The sequence below is a fragment of the Bos indicus x Bos taurus genome, chromosome 14 (assembly GCF_003369695.1).
Source record: "Bos indicus x Bos taurus breed Angus x Brahman F1 hybrid chromosome 14, Bos_hybrid_MaternalHap_v2.0, whole genome shotgun sequence".
NCBI classification, from domain to species: domain Eukaryota; kingdom Metazoa; phylum Chordata; class Mammalia; order Artiodactyla; family Bovidae; genus Bos; species Bos indicus x Bos taurus.
In genome coordinates, this window is record NC_040089.1 from 44023276 (window position 1) to 44029817 (window position 6542).

The 6542-nt window shown below is 37.8% G+C and overlaps 1 long non-coding RNA gene across 1 annotated transcript; it reads right to left on the reverse strand.

The window, feature by feature from the left end:
• Window positions 1-1925: 1925 nt before the first annotated feature.
• On the reverse strand, window positions 1926-5468 carry LOC113903960. Its single transcript, XR_003514362.1, has 3 exons — window positions 5314-5468; window positions 2517-2653; window positions 1926-1964 (listed from the first exon to the last, which is right to left on the reverse strand). It is a non-coding gene; the product is annotated as an uncharacterized LOC113903960 (long non-coding RNA).
• Between the last annotated feature and the right edge of the window lie 1074 nt (window positions 5469-6542).

A 6542-nucleotide genomic window follows, 5' to 3' on the forward strand; every position in this document is an offset into this window, starting at 1 on the left:
ATTTATGCACACTGCAATCTGACTTCACGTAACTCACATAATTTTTATATGTCCCCTCCCCCAAATAGTTTTCAACCATTTAGAAATGTAAAATCATTCTGCCTCTTGGTTTGCCAGTTATACAGAAACAGGCGGCACGCCAGCTTTGGGCTGCAGGTGCTTTCCTTCCCAGGTTTCGTCTCCTGCCATGAAGTGTATCAGTGTCACACCAAGATTTCTTTCAGTTAGATACTAGCCTTCTTTGAAAGTGTTCTCTTGATGGTACTGAGAATCCCTAAGGAATAAAACAAACCCACCATACCTCTGACTTAGCTTCCTGTTTCTGTCCAAAGGGCTTCCCTGGTGTCTCAGATGGTAAAGAATCCACCTGTAATGCAGGAGACCTGGGTTTGATCCCTGGGTAGGGAAGATCCCCTGGAGAAGGGAATGGCTATCCGCTTCAGTATTCTGGCCTGGAGAATTCCATGACTGTATAGTCCATGGGGTTGCAAAGAGTCGGATATGACTGAGTGACTTTCACTTCTGTCCAAAATCTAAAATTATAAAATTCTGAGCTAAAGATGAACACCTTTATTTCTATTTTAGAAAAACAACTATTTCACTTTCTCCAGAAACTGTTCACTGAATGTACTGATATATTTTATAAATTCTCTTTCCTTGTAAAAATTTCCCATTGCTTTATAGATTTGCTGAGACAAAATTGACTTGATAGTGAAGATCTTATGTGTGTGTTGTCCTGTGGAAACCGTACTCCATTATATACGCTTCTTTTTTATAATTTGTTTTTTAATTGACTGCCACAAAGAAATATTGCCTATTAGTAGTGACCACGTATTTAGAAATGTTTTGTTTGCCATGTACTCTCTCAAGGACCTAATACAAACATTATCTCATTTAATCACCATCAAAACCTTTGTGTAGTAGGTGTTTATGTCATTTCAGATTTAAAAAATATGGGTCACTCATTTCTCCAAAGAAGACACACAGATGGCTAAGAGACACATGAAAAGATACTCAACATTACTAATTATTAGAGAAATGCAAATCAAAACTATAATGAAAAAAACTATAATGAGATATCACCTCATACCAGTCAAAATGGCTATCATCAAAAAAATCCTCAATAAATGTTGGAGAGGTGTGGAGAGAAAGGAACCCTCCTACACTATTGGTGGGAATGTATTAATAAATTGGTACAGCTACTATACAGAATAGTATGGAGATTCCTTAAAAAACTAAAAATAGAAATACCATATGACCCTGCAATCCCACTCCTGGGCATATATCTGCAAAAAAAAAAAAAAAAAACACCCTTGTTTGAAAGGATACATGCACCCCAATGTTCATTGCAGCACTATTTAAAATAGCCAAAACATGGAAGCAACCTAAATGTCCATTGACAGAGGAAGGGATAAAGATGTGGTGCATATATACAATGGAATATTACTCAGCTATGAATGAAATAAAGCCATTTGCAGCAACATGGATGGACCCAGAAACTGTCAGCCTGAATGAAGGAGTCAGGGAAAGAGAAATATCCTATGACATGGCTTACATTCTGAAATCTAAAAAAAAATTGATACAAATGAACTTATTTGCAAAACAGAAGTTGACTGAAGACTCAAAGAAAGAACTCATGGTTACCATAGGGGAAGGAAGGGGAGGAGGGATAGTTAGGGTTTGGGATGAACATGTACACACTGCTATATTTAAAATGGGCAACCAGCAAGGGGAACTCTGCTCAATGTGATATGGCAGCTAGGATGGGAGGGGAGTTTAGGGGAGAATGGATACGTGTACATATATTTTTTATGGTTTCTACCTTCCTGAATTCAAATTTATTAAAATGGTCTCCTGAGACTTCCCTGGTGATCCAGTGGTTAAGACGCCACACTCCCAATGCCGGGTGCATAGGTTCGATCCCTGGTCAGGGAACTAGGATCCTGAATTGCCCTGAAGCATGGCTAAAAGAAAAAAAATATAAAAAAGAAAAAAATATATTAAAAAAAATGTCTCCTATTTTCAATACTTTTCATAAAGTACACCAATCTCCAAGCTGTTTATAAGACTGCTTAGAGACTTATTTAAAAGAAATCTATGTCAGAGGATCAAATTTAGTATGCTTTTGCCTCAGTCCCAATAATTTAGATAATTTTACAATGACAGTCTTTTCCCCATTACAAGTTGTGATACCTGAATTTATTGTGCTCAAATTTAACTTCACTTTTGATCAAATTCAGTTACCCTTGAAACTATGTTTCATGCTTATCAGTTGCAGAGAAACCCATGAATTGTGAAAGAGAGCTCCTTTTCCTAGAGATTAAGCTTAGATTACTGTCTAAATTCTTAGCTCATATCTTAAATAATTTCTTAAATATTCTTATTAATTCCCCATAAGAGACTAAACTTAATTCAGAAATTGTATCACTTCTCTGACAATGGATGATCCATATGTTGTGAAGGAACTGGCTAAAATTAGTTCTTTAGGTATTACTGTAATTGAAATTTATAATCACCAAGTGAGCTTTCTTGTTTTGCAGCTAGGAGCTGGCCATTAGGACTTCATAGTATCTTTTTTTTTCTTCTTTAAATGTTTCTTGATTGCAGAATTCCTCTGATTCCACAGCCTTCCTTGTCTCCTCAAGGTGGAATACTATTGAATAATGCATACATTTAATTTTACTTACATTTCTCATGTGTTTTTATGACTAGAAGTGTAAAACCGTAAGATTTTAAAGTGAGAAAACAGTATATATAACTGATAGAGTTTATGGATTTTGTGGAAAAAATATACATATATAATATATATATAGTTATGACAAACCTAGACAGTGTATTAAAAAGCAGAGACATCACTTTACCAACAAAGGTCTGTATAGTCAAAGCTATGGTTTTTCCAGTAGTCATGTACAGATGTGCGAGTTGGATCATAAAGAAAGCTGAGTACCAAAGACTTGGATGTTTTCTTTTTTTTTTTTAATTTTATTTAATTTTTAAACTTTACATAATTGTATTAGTTTTGCCAAATATCAAAATGAATCCACCACAGGTATACATGTGTTCCCCATCCTGAACCCTCCTCCCTCCTCCCTCCCCATACCATCCCTCTGGGTCATCCCAGTGCACTAGCCCCAAGCATCCAGTATCGTGCATCGAACCTGGACTGGCATCTCGTTTCATACATGATATTTTACATGTTTCAATGCCATTCTCTCAAATCTTCCCACCCTCTCCCTCTCCCACAGAGTCCATAAGACTGTTCTATACATCACTGTCTCTTTTGCTGTCTCGTACCCAGGGTTATTGTTACCATCTTTCTAAATTCCATATATATGCGTTAGTATACTGTATTGGTGTTTTTCCTTCTGGCTAACTTCACTCTGTATAATAGGCTCCAGTTTCATCCACCCCATTAGAACTGATTCAAATGTATTCTTTTTAATGGCTGAGTAATACTCCATTGTGTATATGTACCACAGCTTTCTTATCCATTCATGCTCAACTCCAGAAAAATAAATGATCCAATCAAAAAATGGGCCAAAGAGCTAAATAGACATTTCTCCGAAGAAGACATACAGATGGCTAACAAACACATGAAAAGATGCTCAACATCACTCATTATCAGAGAAATGCAAATCAAAACCACTATGAGGTACCATTTCACACCAGTCAGAATGGCTGCGATCCAAAAGTCTACAAATAATAAATGCTGGAGAGGGTGTGGAGTAAAGGGAACCCTCTTACACTGTTGGTGGGAATGCAAACTAGTACAGCCACTATGGAGAACAGTGTGGAGATTCCTTAAAAAACTGGAAATAGAACTGGCTTATGATCCAGCAATCCGACTGCTGGGCATACACATTGAGGAAACCAGAAGGGAAAGAGACACGTGTACCCCAATGTTCATCGCAGCACTGGATGTTTTCAAATCATGGTGCTGGAGAAGATTCTTGAGAGTTCCTTGGACTTCAAGGAGCTCAAACCAGTCAATCCTAAAGGAAATCAACCCAAAACATTCACTGGAAGGGCTGATGCTGAAGCTGACGCTCAGCTATTTCGGCCACTGATGTGAAGAGTCAACTCATTGGAAAAGACCCTGATTCTGGGCAAGACTGAAGGCAGGAGAGCAGGACGACAGAGGGTGAGATGGTTGGATGGCATCACCAACTCAATGGACATGGGTTTGGGCAAGCTCCGGGAGATGGTGAAGGACAGGGAAGCCTGGCATGCTGCAGTCCATGGAGCTGCAGAGTCAGACACAAGTTAGCGACTGGACTGAATTGAACTGATATATATAAATAGAAAAAAATACTGGAAAGATCATAAATTTGAAGTGAAGTTATTCCTATGTGGTGGGATTAATGTTTATCAATTTCTTTATACTTACCTTTGTGGTTTTCAAACTTTTAACATGAACATTTATTACATTAGAAAATAATTACAGGGTTACTGTCATCATTTTACTGCACTTCATAGATGCTGCATTTTTTACAAAGTGAAGGTTGGTAGCAACCCTGAGTCAAGAAAGTCTGTCAGCACCATTCTTCCAATGGCATTTGGTCACTTCGAGTCTCTGTGTCGAATTTGGGTAATTCTTGAAAGATTCAAACTTTTCCATTATTACTGTATTTCTTACAGTGATCTGGGGTGGTGGTCTTTGATGTTATTACTATACTTACGGAAAGTTTGGATGATGGTTAGCATTTTTTAGCAATAAAGTAGTTTGAAATTAAGATATGTAGTACCCTGCTTTCTGGACTTTCCAGGTAGGGCAGTGAAGAATCTGTCTGCCAATTCAGGAGACGCAGGAGACTGGGGTTTCATTCCTGGGTCGGGAAGATCTCATGGAGTAGGAAATGGAAAACCACTCCAGTATTCTTGCTTGGGAAATCCCATGTACAGAGGAGCCAGGTGGGCTACAGTCCACGAGGTCACAGAGTCGGACACAACTGAGCATACTTACATACCCAAACACACACTGTTTTTTAAGACATAATGCTATTACACACTTAATAGACTACAGAATAGTGTAAATATAAGTTATATATGAACTGGGAAATCACGAAATTTAAATGCCACCCACTTTGTTTTGATATTCATATTTGTTTATTGCATGGTCTGGAACTGAACTGGCAGTATTTCCAAGATATGCCTGTATTTGGGGGGGGAAAAAACCCAACATAGATCTATTACCTTTTACTTAAACACATTGGCATAGATATTTTGTGGTATAATTCTGAAAACTTTACTTCTGACTAAACACACAAATGTAAAAAAATACAGCAAAATATAAATAATTACTAAGCCACTGACCTTGTTCTATAGCACTGTAGAAAATAAGGACACAAAGAAAACTCCAAAACATGGGAACTGAAAGCAGGCAGCTGATGGACAAATGGTGGGAAGACATAAAGATTTTGAGGGTCACTTCATATCCTTTTTCTTTTTTTTTTTTAAAGGAATATTTCCTAGAATGAGAGAAAAAACATGAAAAGCAAAAGATTTCTGCATTTATTATTTAGAACATTAAATGAACTCTTTAATTACAAGCATTGATGATTATGATTTATCCATTTTGAGGAAACATTTATTGAGTAAGGATATGTAGAAATGGCTTCCCAGGTGGCACTAGTGGTAAAGAACGTGTCTGCCAGTGAAAGAGGCATCAGAGACATGGGGTCAGTCCCTGGGTTGGCAAGATACCCTGGAGAAGGGCATGGCAACCCTCTCCAGTATTCTTGCCTCGAGAATCCCATGGACAGCAACCTGGCAGCCTACAGTCCATGGGGTCGCACAGAGTCAGACACGACTGAAGTGACCTAGCATGCACGTATACATATATAGAAAGAGGCCCTAAAAGGCGCTCAACAAAGCCAATCAAGACCTAAGTGAACAAATACAAAATTCAAACCTTATGTTTCATTTCTTGACCTTGGTGATAGTTACATGGGTGTTTCCACTTGGTAAACATCCATCGAACTCTATATTGGTATTAAAATTTGTGTGCTTTCCTATATGTGTTACAATTCAATTAAAATTTTTCTACTTAAAAAAAAAAAAACAATTTGCCACAGCTCTGCTTCTCTCTTTCTGAGGTGCATTACAGTGACCCCTGCGCTCGGTTCCCCAGAACGTTTCCTCCATACCCCAGCTCTGGGGTCAGAACGTTATTCCTCACTTTCTCAATCCCTCCTTTTTCAGTCCTCTGTGGGATGGAAAGGAAAGCCTTTCATATCCTCACATTATCAGCGTTTTTTCTTGGTTAAAACGTTAGGTTATTTAACCTGAGAAAAAGGGAAAAGGTCCTCCACGATACCTTTTACTTTATGGGATCCATGTGACACAGGAATCTTGGACCTATACAATGCAAAAAAATGGCAAGACTAAAAAAAGAAAGAATTTTTTCTACTCCTCCAATATCAAGCACTCAAATAACAAACACTATTAGCTATATGTCATCTGTGTTTGTAGGATCATTTGCCTTAGGCAGAATGAAATTAAATAATAGGTCTGAGCCAATTCTGAAGCCTTAGTCCCTCCAA